Below are 20689 nucleotides of genomic sequence, written 5' to 3' on the forward strand. Positions count from 1 at the left end.
ACGTGTAACACCTATTTGGGCCACTCGGGGTTAATTCACCAGCTAGAACACTAGAGCATGGGTTACACACGACTTACACCCAGGGCAGGGCCTTCGCTAAGTGGAAGTGTTCCCTCTATGGTGTAGTGCAACTACATCCCCCCAGGCTACTGTGTATACAAAAACAACTTGGGCGCCAGGAGGTTCTTAACAATCAGGAACGGTTTATTATGCCAAAAAGGGCAAATGACCACAGGTTTCAGTACTCACGCAGGAGTTGAGGAAAACAGCATATTGAGAGTTCACACAGATTAAAGGCAGGCTCACACAGAGAGTACACAGGCAATTGCAGTACAACCTTTCCCTCCTGGAAGTTGTCAGGAAGCAGCTTCTACCCTACAGTCCCTCTTCACTGAGGTCCCTGACTGGAGGCAACACAAAGAGCCTCTGGGAAGCTACTCCCTTACTGCAAATCCTTGTTGGAGCTTCAGCTGCTCTTTCTCTATCCTCTCTGCCTTTCTCTCCTAGAGAGACTATGACAAGTCTGCCCTAGTGTATCTGTTCCTCATTCACAGGGTTTCCTGGTCCCCGACTTGTACACATGCCTTCTTCTGGGCCTATTGCACTCAGTCCCCCTGAGCACATCCAGCTGGAATCACATCCAGAGGCAAAAGAGGAAGAGGCCACTCCCTGCACACACTATATAGGAGTGAGTCAGAGCAGTGTCATCAAATCTCTCAGCCTATCACTGTAAAGGTTATTCTGTAACAGGGATTCTACCCAATAACCCAAGGACATGGTGAAAAGATTAACTCTATAGGGCCTGTATCCCTATAGGGCCCTACATACGTTTTCAGGGCGTGTTGGGATTTGTTGTTTATCAACAGCTGCCTGATGCCCTTTAAACTTCTTTTAAAGTTTGATTCTTGTTTGACCCTTGGCTTTGTTTTATAGCTGCAGCAGCTCCATGGCTGTCTGTAAATGTCTGATATTCTGTTAATATGGCATTAACCTTCTTCACCTGTTACTGTTCCACAGATAAGCTCAGCATTCTATGTACAGGAAAATGCCTGCTCTAGGGCACAGAGATTGCTGGAATCATTTGAAGGCCTGTTTTTGAAGGGAAGGTTTCCAGAGAAATACTGTGTTCTGTTTTGATCTCAGCCCCTCAAACCCCAGGGAGCAGGAACTCCAGTTCTGTGGCCTAATATTTCTGTGCTGTTCGCAGCTCATACATCATTACACTCTTGGCGTTTTTCAGCTTTGATGTTGATAAAGGACCAACTGTTTATTGTTAGTGACCCGTATCATGTGCACATTATGTTCCCCTTCTGGCTGATCTATGTCTCATTGTAAGGTTCACATGCACCTTTCCCTGGATGCACGGCCGCTCCCTTGAGCACTTTTATTTATTACACTGCTGTGGTCTTATAAAAGGGTCAATAACATAAAGAGCCATTTGAATGTATGAACTCCTGTTCATAGAGAAACACATTCTGTGCATTCATTTTCTTGTTCTTGTCGCTTGGTGCCTTGGAGGCTTTTCCAGGAATTCACTTATGTAAAAGCCAGCTTTTTACTCGCTCTGAAAAAAATTCATTCTTGTTGCTTTTCTTATTTCCTTTTTCTCTGTAAAAATAAAACAGTACCTTGTACTTGATCCCAACTAAGATATAATTAATCCTTATTGGAAGCAAAACCAGCCTATTGGGTTTATTTAATGTTTACATGATTTTCTAGTAGACTTAAGGTATAAAGATCCGGAAAGCCTCAGGTCTCGAGCATTCTTAATAACAGGTCCCATATCTGTAATATTCTGCTCTGTAAGGGATTTTAGAATATATGTATATGCATTATAACAATATATATTAAAGGGTTATCATCACAAAGCTTCCCCATTTTAAATATTTCAAGAATAATGCAGTAATTCTGTGTCCACAATTAAGTAATGACATTAAGCTAGAAAAGGTAAGACTAGGGCCAACTGATGACCTGTATGACAAAAGTGATAAAAATGTATGGTTTAGGAATTCTGTCTATGTTAAATCATACCATGAGTTTGGGATCTATTAACCAGAATGCTCTGGACCTGAGTTTTTTCCTGGATAAGTGGACTTTTGCGTAATTTTGATTTCCATACCTTGTCTACTACAACATTTAAATATTAAATAAACCCAACAGGATTGTTTTGCCACCAATACGGAGATAAGTTACCATGCAGTAGGTATAATTATTACAGAGAAAAAGGAAATCATTTTTAAAAATGATAATTATTTGCCTAAAATGGTATCTATGGGAGATGGATTTCATATAATTTGGATCTTTCTGGATAATGGGTTTCTGCATAAGGAGTTTTATACCTGGACCAGTACTAGCTTGGAGACCAGAAACAATGGCCCTGATGTCACACCCAGTGTTCTGTTAGATTACATAGAGTTGTATTTTATTATATCCAATCTGTCAAATGAGAAGTGAGATATGTGCAGTCATAATGTAGCTCCCAGCTTCCCCAGTCAGTACATTGAAAGGCCGTAGCCAGTTATTCTTGGTTTGAGCATATTTATTCTACATTTTCATTCATTAATTTACAGAAAAAGTTCTATCCCCTGTTCTACCAAAAATCCTTTATAATACTTTGTAAAAATGTACAGACAGTTCATCATTTTAGTGTTATACATTAATATTAATGGATATCCAAGTTGTTTTATTACATTTCCTCAGCAGAAGGTAAACAAATGTTATTTACATACGGCAGTGCCATTATCTTAGCAACAGCACAGTGTACAGATTTGAAAGAGCTTGAGTAAATGAGGGGTGCAACGAGAGCGAATATATTCACCCCATTATGTTTAGGATTGTATATAAAAATGCTTCTCAATATTTTGATAAATATAGCTATAAGAAGAGGCTTTAGTAATTTGCTGATAATTCACAAAGGACAGTGAATAAGCAGATGTCGGCATGGGAGTTCCAGGCAAATACATAATCCGCTAGGGACAAATACCTTACAGTGATGTATTTCTATTGATTTTACATTTGAGGTAAAAGAGACCAGAGAATCTTACCTAGTTACATCTATAGGGTGTGCTGTCAACTACAGTCTCTTGTGGCATTCAGAAAAAAAAAATGACCAGGTTGCAGGGCATATACTCAGGTTAATGTTGGCTGTCATTGTACCTTTTAATACAGTGAATTACTGCACTATTTAATGCTGGGGTCACTATGCCATTTAATGCTCTGTGTCACTTTGCCATTAAATGCTGGGGGGGGGCATTGTCTTATTTCTTGCTGGGAGTTCATATTCCATTTAATACTATTGATCATTCTGCCATTTATTGGTGGTAGGAGATTTAAAACCATTTAAAATTCTACATTAAAATGCCTATATGAGTTTGTAGGGAGGGTGTGGGAGAGTGATTGCTCAGAGTGCAGAGTTTATGTTCTGTTGTGCCACTGGGGCAATGGAAGTAAAAAAGTTGGGTATAATAATAATATCTTGTGATGGGAGTCACTGGCACACCAGTACGGTCTCTGCATTTGTTCTGTATGTATACCAGTATGGGCTGTGCCTTTGTCAGTTGCATAACTATAGAAGAAGCAGACATCGCAGTCGCAGGGGAGCTCAGGGAAAAGGGGGGCCCCAGACTTCGAGTTCTGCTTCCTCTATAGCCAACAAGAACATCCCCATCTTCCCCAGCCTTTGTCTTACCTGCGACAGGGAAGCAGAGTGCGTCACACAGGGCGGGTAGTGGGTGGAGTCTGGACAGGGAATGGGCGGTGTCTGGAGTGGGCGGAGTCCAACAGAAGTCGGCAGAGGTGGGAAGTGGGCTGAAGGATGCTAGGCCCCTCTGAACGCCGTTGGCCTTTGTTCTGTAAATATACCAATATGGGCTCTGCCTTTGTACTGTATTTACACCACTGTGGGCTCTGCCTTTGTACTGTATTTACACCACTGTGGGCTCTGCCTTTGTTCTGTATGCAAACTACTATGGGCTGTGCCTTTTTTTTGGCACATCAGTATGACTGCATATGTTGTACAGGATCATCAGTATAGCATCAACCTCTTTCCTACAGCACCCAAATATGGACTCTGAATTTGTGCTGCTGGTACACCAAGAGAGTGGCCGACAGAGAGTTTTGTCATCTGCGATTATTTATAATCTACTGTGGGTGACAAATCTCCTGAATATGCCTCTCTATTGGAAATAATTGAAATTGCTGGTGGTATGACCAACATATCGATAAGTCACCCCAAGTTGCCTCTGGAGGAAACTTTGGTCCAGTCGCTCATAAATAATTGCAGGCAACAGATCTACAGGTATAAGATCTGTTAATCGGAAACCTGTTATCCAAAAAGCTCCGAATTACAGGATAGCTGTCTCCCATAGACTCCATTTTAATCAAATAATTTACATTTTAAAAAATGAATTCCTTTGTTCTCTGTAATAATAGAACAGTACCTTGCACTTGATCACAGTTAAGATATACTTAATCCTTATTGGGGACTAATAATCTCTGTTGTGTTTAATTAATTTTTAAATAATTTTTTTTAGCAGATTTAAGGTATGGAGATCCAAATTACAGAAGGATCCCTTACCTGGAAAACGCCAGGTCACGAGCATTCTGGTACTATTTTACCTCTAGGCTCTGCAAGTGCAGGTGCTGGCCGGGCAGACAGGCTCTGTCTCTGAAATTCACCTGCCATGTCCTTGCTACTATGCCCAGAGCACACAAATTATCATAGGAATGAGCTAGTCTCCAAATCAATAAGTCAAATAGACTCAATGCAACTCATTTCTGTGATAGGGAAACACAGCGATGGGGAGGAGAGCTCCAAATCACAAATGGGGTATTTGGCCCACTGGGAATAAAACTCACTGGAGTATTCCCACTATCCTTGTAGCCCAGTCTTACTCTGCTGGATTGACTAACACAAAAACGTTGCTATAATGCTTTCAAAATAAAATGACATCTCTTTTTGCTGCATCTTTATCATAGCATCCCTTTAAACCTGGAATTGCAGGTGCCCATTGTGACTGCAAGGTGAGAGGCACCCCTTGCGCACTTGATTGCACAGGGACACAGAAAAATAATGTCAGGGAAGAGGTAGAACAATCCAGCCAATGAGAAAAATAGGACTGAGTGGCAAATAGCTTCTGTAATTACAGATCCTACTGATCTTTTTGTGTGTGTGCTGTGAAATAAAATGTCCGTAGCAATGCCTGATTGGTAGAATTTAATCCATCGCAGTGGCAGCCATGGACAGTCTTAATTGGCTGAATACTGGTAAACAAAGCGCCCCAGATTAGAGGCTTTTCAAATAAAGGCAACTGATTTGAGTTTTTATGTGTATTAAACACCTGTTGGGATTAATCCATTGTTGGAATATACTCAGAAAAATCAGCATTTAATGTCTTATTATTTCCTTAGAAACCATCATATGCTGTGAACGATGAATTCAAAGCAAACCTGAATATGAGCAAGAGATCAGTTAAATGACTTGTTATAGAATCTATAACAAACAAGGGAAAGTTGTGCTCACCATTCATTTTTAAAACCATTAGGCGGGGGTGCAATGAGGCTGTGACCACAAAATTTACATAGAGAAATACAAGAGTCCTCTGCACTCAACCCATTATCAATATATTATGGACATTTTGTGCCTTAAACTACTAAAAAATGCCTTACCCTTTAAACAAAACAGGGATTGTTTCGTCAAAGTCATCCCATATCTGGCCAGTCCTATAATCAGGTGACCCCAGTGGTGGCTAATAAAAGGGCAACCATGTTTGGGAGTTTTACTTTGAAAGCAGCAAAGGCAGATGGGTTTTTGATGGTATCTCTGTGTGGTGGAACTCCAGTCAAGACCGTATCTACCTTAAATAATTGCTTTCCCTCTGCATCTCAATATTGTCAGTGGTGTATAGGGGTCTTGGGTTTCATTAGATTTAGCCTGGTATGACTTGACTGGCTTTTCTGACCCTAGTTTTTTTTACTTGGATCTCTTGGGTGACAGTTTTGTCATTTCCATTAAACTGTAGTCTTTTTCTACAGAAAACCTAACCAAAGAACACTTGGAAAGTCACCAGCCACCCCCGTTGTTGTTGAAACCTCTGTCTATCTTATCACAATGTAGTCATTTGGTCAAGTACACATGACAGTGTGCAAAATTGGTGTGAAATGTCTGTATTCCTGTAATTTCACAAGAATTCCTAATTAAGGAGGTATACTAGAGCTGGGCTCATTTCAAGATTTTTGTAGAAGAGTTCAATAGAGCCCTAGCCTCAGGAAATGCTTAGAATACAGTCTCATGCCTATATGCTAGTTGGCATAAGGACAGTAAAATGTGCAGTTACTCAGTAGCATCTTCTGCTCTGTTTTATGGCTCGGGGAGATGTAGAGCTCAGCATCATTTCAAGTTTTTCTACATGATGTTTGATGATGCTATAATGCTCAATGCCAATGTGATTTTTTTTATGGAGGCTTTGGGAGCCTGAAAACTGAATGTTCTCGTGTGCTTCTGAGACAATGAGAATAATATTTTATGGGAGGGCAGCCATCCACTACCTGAAATACAGACCCATTTGGTCTTCATTCAGCTTTTTATCCATCGTTAGGAGAAGCTCTATCTTAAAGGGGTTGTTCAGTTAATTTTGGATTGTTCGCCACAAATAAAGATTTTTTTTATGTGTATTAAACACCTATTGGGATTACTCCATTGTTGGAATATACTCAGAAAACTCAGCATTTTGTATCTTATTTTATTATAATTTCCACAATTTATTTTTTACTGTTTTTCCAAAATCTAAGTTTTAATTTCAATGTCCTGTCTCTGGTGTTTGAGTCTGGCAGGTCCGTGTCTCAGGTGCAGATTCTGAACTGTTACAATACTGAAACATTTAGGGGGTTATTTACCAAGCCCCGAATGCAAAAATCACGAAGAAATCTTGATTTTTTTATGTTTTTATAAAATCGGGCTTTTAAAAAATCACAAATTTTTCATAATTTATTAAACCCTGAGGCTGGAAAACGCAGAATCTGAAATCCCAGATTTTACTGAGCTTAGGGACTGACACAAAATATACAGTACACATAGAATAGAAATGTCACAATATAAGGCTAATTAGTAATTAAAGGGATACTGTCATGGGAAAAAAAACATTTTTCAAAATGAATCAGTTAATAGTGCTGCTCCAGCAGAATTCTGCACTGAAATCCATTTCTCAAAAGAGCAAACAGATTTATTTATATTCAATTTTAAAATCTGACATGGGGCTAGACATTTTGTCAATTTCCCAGCTGCCCCCAGTCATGTGACTTGTGCCTGCACTTTAGGAGAGAAATGCTTTCTGGCAGGCTGCTGTTTTTCCTTCTCAATGTAACTGAATGTATCTCAGTGAGACATGGGTTTTTACTATTGAGTGTTGTTCTTAGATCTACCAGGCAGCTGTTATCTTGTGTTAGGGAGCTGTTATCTGGTTACCTTCCCATTGTTCTTTTGTTTGGCTGCTAGGGGGAACAAGGGAGGGGGTGATATCACTCCAACTTGCAGTACAGCAGTAAAGAGTGATTGAAGTTTATCAGAGCACAAGTCACATGACTTGGGGCAGCTGGGAAATTGACAATATATCTAGCCCCATGTCCGATTTCAAAATTGAATATAAAAAAAGCTGTTTGCTCTTTTGAGAAATGGATTTCAGTGCACAATTCTGCTGGAGCCGCACTATTAACTGATTCATTTTGAAAAAATTTTTTTTCCCATGACAGTATCCCTTTAATACAGATAATTACTACATGGCAGCACAGAAACCAGTGCAACTAGCATCAGAATTTAACCCTGTAGCAGCAGCTTATATTAGAGAGCAACCTCATTTTCTGCTTGACAATTAGTGACGACCCCTAAGCTTAGCTTCTCAACAGCTGCTCAGAGCCCACTGAGCATGTGAGTGTCACAGACACTTTCCAAGATGGTGACCCGCTGTGACAAGTTTGAAGTCCTGGATCATTGCTGCTATTGAGAAGCTGAAACTTTAGGCTGGTGCAATAAATTCAGTAAATAAAACATGGCATTTTTAGCCATATTAATTTTTAAAGTTTAGTTCTCCTTTAAAGGGGAACCACCCCTTTAGGTAGTGGCCCATGAGGCCCCCCTACAGCTGCAGGGATTGCCTCTAGAGAGTAAATATTTAAATAGAATAGAGTAGAGTTTGTATGAATAGTGATTGGGACACATTGGCCACTTATCATAACTGTAAAAAAACCTCACAAAGATGCCATAATCACATAATCACTAATGTCACACCTAAAGTGTCCGAAACTCAACAACTGTTGTGTCAAATCCATATTAGCATTCTAACACTTTAATGAGGTCAAGCATACAAACTTTGCCTGGATGAGTAAATATCTAACCCTACTGCAGTGGGGACAGGGATAAGACAGGCAATTGCTTTTAGCCCCCAGGGAAAGAGGTAGATAACATTTCAAAGGACAGAATTTGCAATTTAACAAGGGTGGGAGAGCTACAATCTGGAGATCCCAGAGGTTTGGATCTTAGTCTGAATGTATTGCTAATGCCTTTAACCGATATCCCCCCGTTTATCATCCCCTTGGTCTGTACATTTTTTGATGAAAGTGAGCTCTTTCGCTAGCTCTCTGTTTGCACAAGAAATGTCAGCTGTGGCTCCTCGCGCCATGTTTTTTCGTAGCTTGACACTGAAAATTAAACATTTCCTCCTCTTTCTTAAATCTCCACACTACATTTACTAAACAGAGCCACGATTAAATGTATCATTGTAATAAATGTCGCTTTTACATTGGAGTCAGCCAGTTTAAGCTAAAGAATGCAGTGATATATCTGGAGAGTGGCAGGTCATATTCCTATTTGTATATGTGCTCATATTTAAACATTGTATATTTTATATGACGCAGAATACATGAATAACAAATACATTTTGTGCTTAGCCCATCGTGTATAACCCGTTATCGCTCTCACAAGCAGAAGAAGTATTATTAGACAGAATGTAAACCATGAACAACACACATGCCAAGTTAAACAAATATCTCTACCTACTCGAACTGATGAAATTAAACACGGAGAAGGGAGTATTTGTATAGAGAGGTATTAAAATACACAAGCGCATCCAGGAAAAGAAAGTTGAAATCAAATTGACTTGCAAACCTTGTTACCAGCTGCTAGTTTGGGGTAAAAAAAGGACATTCATTATACCCCAAAGCTGCTAAAAATCTGAATCCAAAAATACTCCCATCTCAAACCTGTTGAGGTCAGTGGCAGATGTCCCTAAAGATGTTTCTTGGCATCACGATCTATGCTGGTTTTCGTTTGATAATCCAACAAATTCAAGTGGCAACAGTTAGATTTGGGGGCAGATTTATCAAGGGTCGAAGTGAATTCGAGGGAATTTTCGAAGTAAAAAAATTCTAAATTGGAAGTAATTTTTTGAATACTTCATCGAATAACCATCGAATAGGATACTACGACTTCGAATTTATTTAGACTTTGATTCATAGTAAAGATCGTTCGACAACCATTCGATAATCGAAGTACTGTCTCTTTAAAAAAAACTTTGACTTCAATACTGCGCCAACTTAAAACTGCCGAAGTGCTGTGTTAGCCTATGGGGACCAGAGCAATTTTCGAAGTTCTTTGTATTCGAATGAAAATCGCACGATCAAATCGTTTGAATCGTACGATTTGAAGTACGATTGGAATACGATTGTACGATGAATAAAGGATTCTATTCGATGTTCGAATTTCTAAGTATTTTCCACTTCGAAATTTGACCCTTGATAAATCTGCCCCTAAGTATTGTTTTCGGAGCTTCAATTCGCATAAGTCAGAGAATTCGAATTAACACAAGAATTTGTTGCAATGTTTTTTCAGACTGAATTATCAAGCTGATTTATTGATACATGAGTTAAATTTGTGGACGGGAGTTCGGTAAACTTTGTTTTAATTAAAAGATGAGATAAATTTGAGCTTTATTAAATGAGTTCGAGTTCCAGAAGGGACTTCAATCTGACATTCTGGTCCTACGTGTTGTAGGATCGGCAGCAGGCTTCAGTCATCAGAAGGTGGAGGTGTTGAGAGCCATAGGGAACGTTGGCGGAAAGAAAGATGTGAGAGTTATTAAAAATCTGTCACTCAGAAAATCACATAAAACACGTAGAGAAAATCTGTTCGGGATCTTAACACTAGTTTGTTCGACTGTGCAGTGGGCGTGAAAGAAAAGAATCATTCCCATACATGGAATCATCTAAGTAACAACACAACAAAAGAATATACCCATATGTTAAAAAGGGAACAAAAATGAAGATGTATCTGTTGATTTGTGAGTTAAACGTCGTAGAGGCCCAGGACACCAAGGGGTAAATTTACTAAGAAGCGAAATTCGCCTGGTCTGAGCTGGCGAAGGCAAGTCTGGTGAAAGAGGTAACATTCAGTAAAATCCACATTTTATTCGCTAGCAAAGTGATGTCTGAGGGCGAATTGTCGCCAGCGTTAGTCACTTCGCACTTTAGTAAATCTGCCCCCAAGTCTCACCACTGTTGAATTTTGAGTCTCCAAGCGGAGCAGTGAAGGCTGTGTATGACTGGAGTTGTAGGGGGGCCTATTGATTACAACAAAGGTTTGATTGTAATGAAAAGTAATAAATATATTAGAGAATTGCTATAGATTATAAATTCAGGGATAAATTTAGCAACATCACTTTATATTGACTTTTTTTTGCCATTGTGTTGACTTCAGCATAGACTGTTATATAGTTATAACCTATCAATGAATAGAATTAGTTAAGAGTTCTCTTACTCCTTGGGAAAATGGTATTTAGTAAATGCTTGACAGCCAACAAATCTACCCCCCAAGGTGTTATTTTCTAACCACATGAATAATTACAGATCTTTCTTTATATTCTGCATCAAATACAATTCTATACACTGCTAGTCACCCAACCAAACCACTCTGCCTATCACATCAATACAGGGTATAATTATGAAATAACTGACTACTGAAGCATAATATTTCTTTGTGTTTTAGTTTATCTGGTGTCTTCAGTATATCATTAATCTAAGCTCTCTTTGCGTTGTTTGTCATGAGGGCAATGGCAGGTTAGAGGATAAGCCGACGGGAGAAAGATAGACCCAGGCTGGAAAGTCAGGCTAAGATCAGTGCTCCTTTAGAGGCCTGGGAATGGTTTCTTCTGATGAGATGAGGCTTGTGCAGAAAAACACATGGATACTGGTGATAGACATGTTAGAGCCATGTACAGTATGAATCTGTAGTGGACTGCATTTGTTATATTAGGAGAAAAGCTGAAACTGTAGATGAGAAAAGCACCACCAGGCAGTACAGTAGTTTGGAGAAGACATGACCACGTAGAAGACAGGTTATGCAGAACTGTCCAACAATGAGCATTTGCAACTGTGTTTGGGGCCATTTATGAGCCCTACTGTGTTACCTTAATGCACAGGCTATAGCCTAGGGGCCCAGTGTGATCAGGGGCCCACCATCTAGCTTTTTTCAATTATTATTTCTATTTTCTTTTAATAGTTATTTTTATTTGTGCTGCTGGGTCCAGTTGGGTGCAACTACTGGTAGAACAAGACAGGCAAGATGTGTGTATACGCAAGGATGTGTGCAGATCCAGTGACATGACTGGTGCATTCCAAACCTGACCCAGCTTAGAGAGCCTGGATGCACACGTGCCTGATCTGCAAGCATCCGGAACCAGCAGTAGTCTAGAGTAGTCTGGATATAGCCTAGGGGCCCCATACTATATCTCATTAATCCGCCACTGGTACTTATGCCCTGGAGAAAAATGCAAGAGCACTTAAAGGCGCTAGGAACTTTCCATATAGTCTTCTAACCTGTTGTGAGTCAAGATCAAATTCATTAACGAAGGAGCTGGGGGCATCGTATGTGTCACCTCCTTTGCATGCAATAATGCATTATATATTAACCTGCCTCTTGTGTGTTACGTGTATGAATCACGAATCATGTGCAGATTGACAAGAATATGTAAGAGCTACAGATAAAGTGCATAACCATTTCTATATATCCACCCAGAAGAAGACAGGACCCTCCCCATTAGACCTTTCATAAAGAATATTCATAACGGGCACCTTGTAGTGATCTCTCCTTCTATAAGTGCACAGCCCATAATGTTTCTCCCATACACCAGCTTCATTGTAGATCGTTGGATTGAACCAACGTTATTTTGCATAGTCATTCACTGGGACTGTGTCTTGTTACTATGACATGTTTATATTTTGTCCTTCTCTCCAACAGACACAAGTGATATATTTTTCAATTCATTTTTTGTTCCTATTTCTTTTGTTGGCAGAAGGTGGTGTGCATGGGGAGAAACGGGCTTGTTTTCAAATGCTGGTTTGGGATTTATGTATTGCTTTGTCAGCAATTCAAACATTAACTCGGGGACAGACATTTGATGGTGCTATAACTATTGCAGAACTATAGCATACCTCCCAACTGTCACCGTTTTTCATGGGACAGTCCAGATTTTGACAGTTCAACCCTCAGTCCTGGATTCTTACTCAAATGTCCTGACTTTCTCTTTGATCTCCTGCGCTGAACAGCCAGAAGAAGATGCAAAGTTTCTAAAACTTAATTGGCTTTTGGCAGAGAGCCAGGAGCACTTAGATACATTTAAGATAAGCAAAGGAACAATTGTAACTCTTTAAATTAAGCAAAGAAACAATTGTAACAATTTAAGATAAGCAGATCTCTCGGGGAAACTGTGACTTGCAGCTTAAAGGATAATTCCCCTTCATTAGCTAAACTGTAATAACACATAAAAAACACAGAGATGTGTTCAAACTTTCATAACCTGCCAAATTGTGTAAAATGAACATGGTAATTAGGGGTGTGGCCACAAAATAGGCACGGTCAATCAATCTTTTTGTTCCTCTTTCTATTTCCAAAATGTTGGGCGGTATACTATAGTTCCCGACATTAATGGAGCATAGGGCAATGGGGGACAGAAAAACAGAAGTCAGTAGTTGGCAGTTATTAGTTCAGATGTTTCCAGTGAGATAATCATTTTCAGAATGCAAAGGTGCTAGCTAGGGGTCTGAGCAGACTTAACTATACAATTTTAATGAAAACAAACAATTTAATTATAAACAACTTTCCATTATACCCTGATAAAACATTTTTGATGATTTATAAATGCAGTTGTTATGCAGTATTTGTCTGTGTTTTACTATTTCTGCACTGCTGCTCCTGACTACACGTACCATTGAAACAGGCAAGGTATTGTGGGAATTTGAGTTTTGGCTAGAGAAGCACTAACATCGGCTACATTATTTCATTGGTACGCATAGTCAGGATCAGCAGTGAAGATAATTGAAGGGACAGAGCGAAACTGATTTCAGTAGCAAATAATTACAGGTAATTTTATCATCACGTTATGGTTTTAGTGAAATTTGCTTTTATTAGGCAACATTTTTGGGTTTACAACCCTTTTCACACACCTGTTGCCTTTATATTCCTGGGAATGTGTACTCACCCCACCCCCACAACCATTATATGGGGCAAATGTGATAATACAGTTGGTCCTTTGTAAATAAATAGATTTATCGATGCAGCTTGTGTTTTGTGGTTGCCAGAAACATGTTGTCTCATTTCTATACCCCATTATTTCTTTCCGGTTACAGTAAAGCCAGGTAACTTATTTATGACTTTCCCTTTAGCCAAATATATCTCTGTATTTCCTCCAGCATTCTGCAGAAAGTTAAGAATAGCTGCCAAAGGACATGTGACAGAGATGGACAATGGCAACCACTGACGGAGAATAACTCCTTGTCTTTGTTCTTTACCCCTTCATGTTTACACGATACTCGTCTCTGTAATGATATAAACATTCTGTAAGCTCTGAAATGGTTGAGTGTCACGGGGAGGCTTATTTATTAAATGTCGGATTTTTGTGGTTTTAGAGGTTTTTGAAACCACAAACTCTAAACGATTGTTGTTGAATTTATCAAAAGTTCCAATTAAAAAAACACGAAGAGAAAAAGCTCTGAACAATCTCAAAATATTGGAGTTTTCTAAAAATTTGTTGTGAAAAATATAAAGAATCCTCTAATGGGATGATCCAATAGGATCAACACACCACCCATTGACTGCTGCAGCACCTCAACTTTTACTTGGCGAAGTTTAGCATTAAAGGTCATGTAAAGGCAAAAAAATAAAATCCCATTTGTATGTATATTTTTATTTGTAAAGCGCTCCTTGAGGGCAAAGCACTGTACAACAAATTTTTACTTTCTTGAATGAAAAGGAAACCTATCTCCAATATACTTTAATTAAAAAATGTGTACCGTTTTTATAAGAAACCTGACTGTATGCAGTGAAATTCTCCCTTCATTTACTGCTGTGGATAGGAATTGTCAGACGGTCCCTAACTGCTGAGCAGGGAAACAATCATACTTATGAACAGCAGGGGGAGCCCCTGTCTTACTTCCCAGCCATGCAGAACTCAAGCAGCTTTGTTTATGACGATCCCTAAGCAGCCCAGACCACACTGAGCATGTGCACAGTCTTAGTCTTGCAAAGATGTTTAACAAAGTTACAAGATGGTGACCCCCTGTAGCCAACTTTGAAAGCATAAATCATTTGTTTGATTAGGCTTGTGGTGCAGTAAGTTCATGGTTATATTTAGTATACAAAATACATCATTTCTGGCCTTGTTCTATTTTAGACTTTACATGCCCTTTAAAGACTGTCATGATTATTTCACTTAATATATCTTTAATTAATTTTTAGAGCCTTTAAGAAATATAGAAAAAACACTATTTTTGTGATTTGTGGAAATACTCATATATAACAACAATTCAGTTGTTAATAAATGACCCCCGCTGTGTCCCTTTCCTTGCCAGTTGCCCCTATCTAGATGTAGTTGGGGAGAGGGAAGAGAACCCTCTTTAAAAGGGTTGTTCACCTTTTATCCTATTATCTTTTGGTATGATGTAGACAGTGATATTCGGATTTGATTTTTTTGCAACACTACTACACAGGTATGGGACCCATTATCAGGAAACCCATTATCCAGAAAGCTGGGAAACGCGATCTCCAATTTTAGTCTCTATTTGAATCAAATAATTTAAAAAAATAATATACTTTTTTTTGGTAATAATAAAACAATACTTTGTACTTGATCCCAACTACAGTAAGATGTAATTAATCCTTATTGAAGGCAAAACAATTCTATAGGGCTTAATTCATGTTTAAATTATTTAAAGTAAACTTTGGGGGTTATTTACTAAACTACGAATGCAAAAATCAAGAAAAATTTGTGATTTTTTTTTTTATTATAATATCGGACTTTTAAAAAATAACAAATTTTTTAGGAATTTCTTAAACCCAGAGGATGGAAAAGTCTGAATCAGAAAATCCGGCATCTCAGACCTGTCGAGGTTGCATATAAGTCAATGGGAGAAGTCCCAATGATTTTTTATGCGCGCTGGGTTTTGTGCAATACCCTGAAGTTTTCAGAGTTTTTGGGCAAAAAACATAAGAATTTGGAGTTTTCAGGTGAAAAATCTGTAAAAATCATGAAAAATCTGATTTTTTTTTCCTGCAAAGCAAATTTTCGGAAAAATGTAATAAATAAGTGGAAAAAAACAGAGCGGATTTGATTGGAGTTTGCAGCAGAAAATGTTGAGATAAAATCGGACTTTGATAAATAACCCCTTGGGGTATGGAGACAAATTAAGGAAAGATCCCTTATCTGGAAAACAGCAGGTCCCACGCATTCTGGATAACAGGTCCCATACCTATCCTAAACATTACACTTTGTTTTCTGGCACAATTAGTCGATGGTGTTTGTCCAACCATCCCTGTTCTGAGCTTGTGAAGAGCTTTGCGTTCTTCAGTTTATTAACTGGTCAGTGCTGTAACCTCTCCAACCTGCTATAACTGCAAGTATTCCCTCATAAAGACTATTTATAGGCATCCCTGATCAGTGGCTTGCAAAGGATCAAAACAAAGTGTGTTGTTAGGATTGTGTGTGCGAGAAAGGAGAGAATGTTCCCTTCCAGTGTAGAGCAACAGCCCGGGGTCATTAGTCAGGTGGCATTGTCAGAAATAAATGCCTTAAATCTGATACATGGCAGTTAATATTGTGTCTGGCAGAGCCGCACAGTTTGTTTTTGTATCTGTGTAAAAGCTTCGCATGACACACGCTATTTACATATCTAAGATCAAGTAATACACAGATCTGTCAATGTTGTGACTAAAGGACAGGTGCTGGGTGTTCGTTTACCATTCAGTTGCTCCGCATGCCACGGTACTTATCACTCTGGAAACAATAAGTGCCGGCCAGGGGTTAACTGCGCTGAAATGACAGAGAGTTATAGGAATGTTTCCTGTGGATGTAATTGCTGGTTATTGTATTTTTAATACCTCTGAAATTCATGGAACACAGCTGAACTGGTGACACAGGGCATTTCTATTTCTCCATATCCTTAATTATATATATATATATATACAGTAGGTGGGGCTTTAACTGAGATAAAAAGACACTTAGGGGCACATTTACAGTATCAAGGGTCGAATTTCGAAGTCGAAAAAGTTTCGAAATTCGACCATCGAATTGGAATACTTCGACTTTGAATATCGAAGTCGAAGTTTTCTTACATCGAATCTAGCCATTTGCTCGACGAACGATTCGAAGGATATTGTCCATCGATCGAACGATTTTTCTTTGACTTCAAAAAACTTAGAAAAATGCTCTAGAAGATCCCCAAAGGCTAACATAGCACTTCGGCAGGTTTAATTAAGTATTGAAATCAAAGTTTTTTTTAAAGAGACAGTACTTCAAATATCGAATGGTCGTATATTCAAACTATTTTACTTCGAATCGAAGTTGTAGTATCCTATTCGATGGTCGAAGTATCCAAAAAATTACTTTGACTTCCAAATTTTTTTACTTTGAAAATTCCCTCGAATTCACTTCGACCCTTGATAAATCTGCCCCTTACTGTAAATACACCCCATTTTGGTGAAGAATAGTTCTTCAGGATTATATTATATAGACAATACATTGGTTAAAGCCACAATCTTGCTTTGTATTGCCATACTTTCTCTACATGATAAAAACCATCTGAGCATTAAAGAGGTTGTTCACATTTAAATTAACTTTTAGTACAGGTATGGGACCTGTTATCCAGAATGCTTTGGTTTTCTATATGATGGATCTTTCAGTAATTTGAATCCTCATACCTTGAGTCTACTAGAAAATCATGTAAACATGAAATAAACCCAATAGGTTGGTTTTGCTTCCAGTAAGGATTAGTTTGGATGTATTACAATGTTTTATTATTACAAAGAAAAAGGAATTAAGTTATTGTACCGTGTTAGCCATTGAAAATATGCAGAAAATGTACAGTTTGGTGATAACTGAATAAGTAACAATTGCAAGCTTTCGGAGCACACAGGCCCCTTCGTCAGGCAAAATACAAATGAACAGGTCCCATACTAAACGAAAATCATTTAAAAAAAAATCTGGATTATTTCAATAAAATGGAGTCTATGGGAGACAGCCATTCCATATTGTGGAGCTTTCTGTATAATGGGTTTCCAGATAACAGATTGCATACCTGAATGATATAGAGAATGATATTCTGAGACAATTTGTAATTAATTTTTCATTTTGTATTATTTGTGTTTTTTTGCCTAATTCCCCTCATTAGTCAGCAGCTCTCCGGTTTTCAATCTTGGCAGTTTGGTTGCAAGGGTCCAAATTACACTAGCAATTATCCATTGATTTGAACAAGAGATTGGAATATGAATAGGAGGGCCTACATAGAATAATTTGTAAGAAAAAATAGCAATAACAATAAGGGGCAGATTTACAAAGCTCGAGTGAAGGATTCGAATTAAAAAAACTTCGAATTTCGAAGTGTTTTTTGGGCTACTTCGACCATCGAATGGGCTACTTCGACCTTCGACTACTACTTCGACTTCGAATCGAACGATTCGAACTAAAAATCGTTCGACTATTCGACCATTCGATAGTCGAAGTACTGTCTCTTTAAGAAAAACTTCGACCCCCTACTTCGGCAGCTAAAAGCTACCGAAGTCAATGTTAGCCTATGGGGAAGGTCCCCATAGGCTTGCCTGTGATTTTTTGATCGAAGGATATTCCTTCGATCGTTGTATTAAAATCCTTCGAATCGTTCGATTCGAAGGATTTAATCGTTTGATCGAACAAATAATCCTTCGATCGTTCGATCGCAGGATTTGCGCTAAATCGTTCGACTTCGATATTCGAAGTCGAACGATTTTAGTTCCTGGTCGAATATCGAGGGTTAATTAACCCTCGATATTCGACCCTTCTTACATCTGCCCCTATATGTGTAGCCTTACAGAGCATTTTTTTAGATGGGTCAGTGACCCCCATTTGGAAAAAGTCAGAAGAAGAAGTCAAATAATTCAAAAACTATAAAAAGGAAAAAATGAAGGCCAATTGAAACATTGCTTAGAATTAGCCATGCTATAACATACTAAAAGTTAACTTAAAGGGGAACCATCCCTTTAAAAGACTCATGAGCCTAAACTAGCCAGTAGTCACATTATAGTGAACTATATTTGTGATCCTCCGGTGTTGATCATGGTTACTGGGGGGTTGGGGTTAAATACCTCTTGTTCCATTGCTCAAAAACTGATTTTTTGAAGACAGTTGAGTATTAAGATGCCAAAGTTGATTTGTTAAAGAGGGCAGATTGCTGTATATTTCTGAAGCCCAAAAACACTCAGACTGGCCATTCAGAAGCTGTTAACAAATGGATTGATATTTCAAGGATAGGTATGGGGTCAGTTATTCGGAAACCTGTTATCCAGAAAGCTCTGAATTACAGAAAGGCCGTCTCCCATAGACTCCATTTTATACAATTCATTCAACTTTTTTCTTCTTTTTTTCTCTGTAATAATAAAACAGTACCTTGTACTTGATCCCAAATAAGATATAATTAATCCTTATTGGAGGCAAAACTGGTCTATTGGGTTTGTGTAATTTTGAAATAATGTTTTTAGTAGACTCGTGATCCAAATTATGGAAAGATCCCTTATCCAGAAAACTCCAGGTCCCAAGTATTCTAGATAACAGGTCCTATACCTGTAGCTGATAAAGAAATACCTATGTTTACTCTGTTATTGGACAGCAGCTTTGGGCCAAGATGTGATCCAAACACCTTTCAATCATCAAACCTGGTTAATTTGAATAACCACGTGTAACCCAACGGCAGGGTTAGAAAACCCTGGCCACCAAGCAATAAATCAGAGTCAGGACCCAATATTGGGTTTCCGTAATGTTCAGTATGGGTCCTCATGATCCCTTTTATGACGTGAAATGTGATCCTTCAATAGCTAATAACAGGGTCGGTCCCCCTACTGTGACGCACCGAAGGTGCCACTCTGCGTACATGCGCAGACGGCACCCCCTCGGCGTGCAGATGGCGCTGTGCGGCGCCAAAATAATTTTTTTTTAAAAGCCAAACATAGGAAGTGGGGTCTAGCCCGGCAGGGACCCATAAGGGTCGGGGCCCAACAGGTTTTTTCCAGGTGTTCTGCCGGGCCAGTTCAATGCTGGCTAATAACAAATAACCAGCCAAACTTTATTTGGGTCCTCAGAAAATATGGTTGGGAGGCCCTACAATAAAAGAAATAAAAGATTAAAAAAACGGTTTCCATGTAGTTATGAGCGAATCTGTTCTGTTTCACGAAATTTTTACATGCGCGACAATTTTTCTCACACTAAACGCATGAAAGTCAATGGGCGTTCTTTTTTCTCCAAATGCATTTGTCAATGGGCGTTTTTTCTTATGGGCGTTTTTTCTCTGTGAATTTTCTGCTGCAGTTTCACAAAAAAATTCACACATGGCGAAATTCGGAAATAAGCCGCAGATCCATGGCTGGCGAATGAATTTGCTCATCACTATTTCTAATCAAGGAGGTCCAAGCCGAATTCCTCTTGTTCTTATCAAGTCACATATCTAAGACTCCTAAATGAATACTTGCTTGGCTGCTTCATTGGCTGCATGCTGCCGTTGTGTTCCACATAATCCTAATAATGAGGAAAACCAAGAAATAATGACCTGTGAGAATTGTATTTCCACATCTGTTGGGGAATGTGCAAGCATTAAGAAAAGCCTACATCATATTTATCCCGTGCTTATGATTTTTCAGCGCCTTTCGCTTGTGATTTTTGTTTAAAAAGTGCCTGATCATCTCTGGGTTTGGAACTGTTTAGTCTGCAGGGAAATGTATATAATATGTGTGTTTAATGGCTGTATAAATCCAGTAGCTTTGCGGCTACTTTAACAAAACGTAGCAGGCAAGTTTCATATACAAGTCATAACAGTTTTAGTCAGATGAAGAATGAATTTGATTCGTATCAGCAATATCTTTATCTGCAGCTCTTATTGCACTATTGGCCCATGCCATTCACATAAGCAAATGGCTTAGAGGGAGAAATGTATATTAGAGTTTATTAAGCTTGCTAGGCACCGTAGCTTTCTGAGGAAATTCCATGCTGGGCTGTAATAAATACTCTTGCATTATAAAGGGGTTATGTAATAAAAGGCACTAAGTTTGCCCAGGAGCAGTAACCCATAGCAACCAATCAGCAGGTAGCATTTACTGGTCACCTGCTTAAAAACAAACATCTTACTGGTT

The 20689-nt window shown here is 38.7% G+C and overlaps 1 protein-coding gene across 2 annotated transcripts in view; it reads left to right on the forward strand.

The window, feature by feature from the left end:
- LOC108711533 (substance-P receptor) overlaps nt 1-20689 on the forward strand; it is a 144313-nt gene that overhangs the window by 75828 nt on the left and 47796 nt on the right. The window lies entirely within an intron of this gene.

This window comes from Xenopus laevis, chromosome 3L (genome assembly GCF_017654675.1).
Source record: "Xenopus laevis strain J_2021 chromosome 3L, Xenopus_laevis_v10.1, whole genome shotgun sequence".
NCBI lineage: Eukaryota > Metazoa > Chordata > Amphibia > Anura > Pipidae > Xenopus > Xenopus laevis.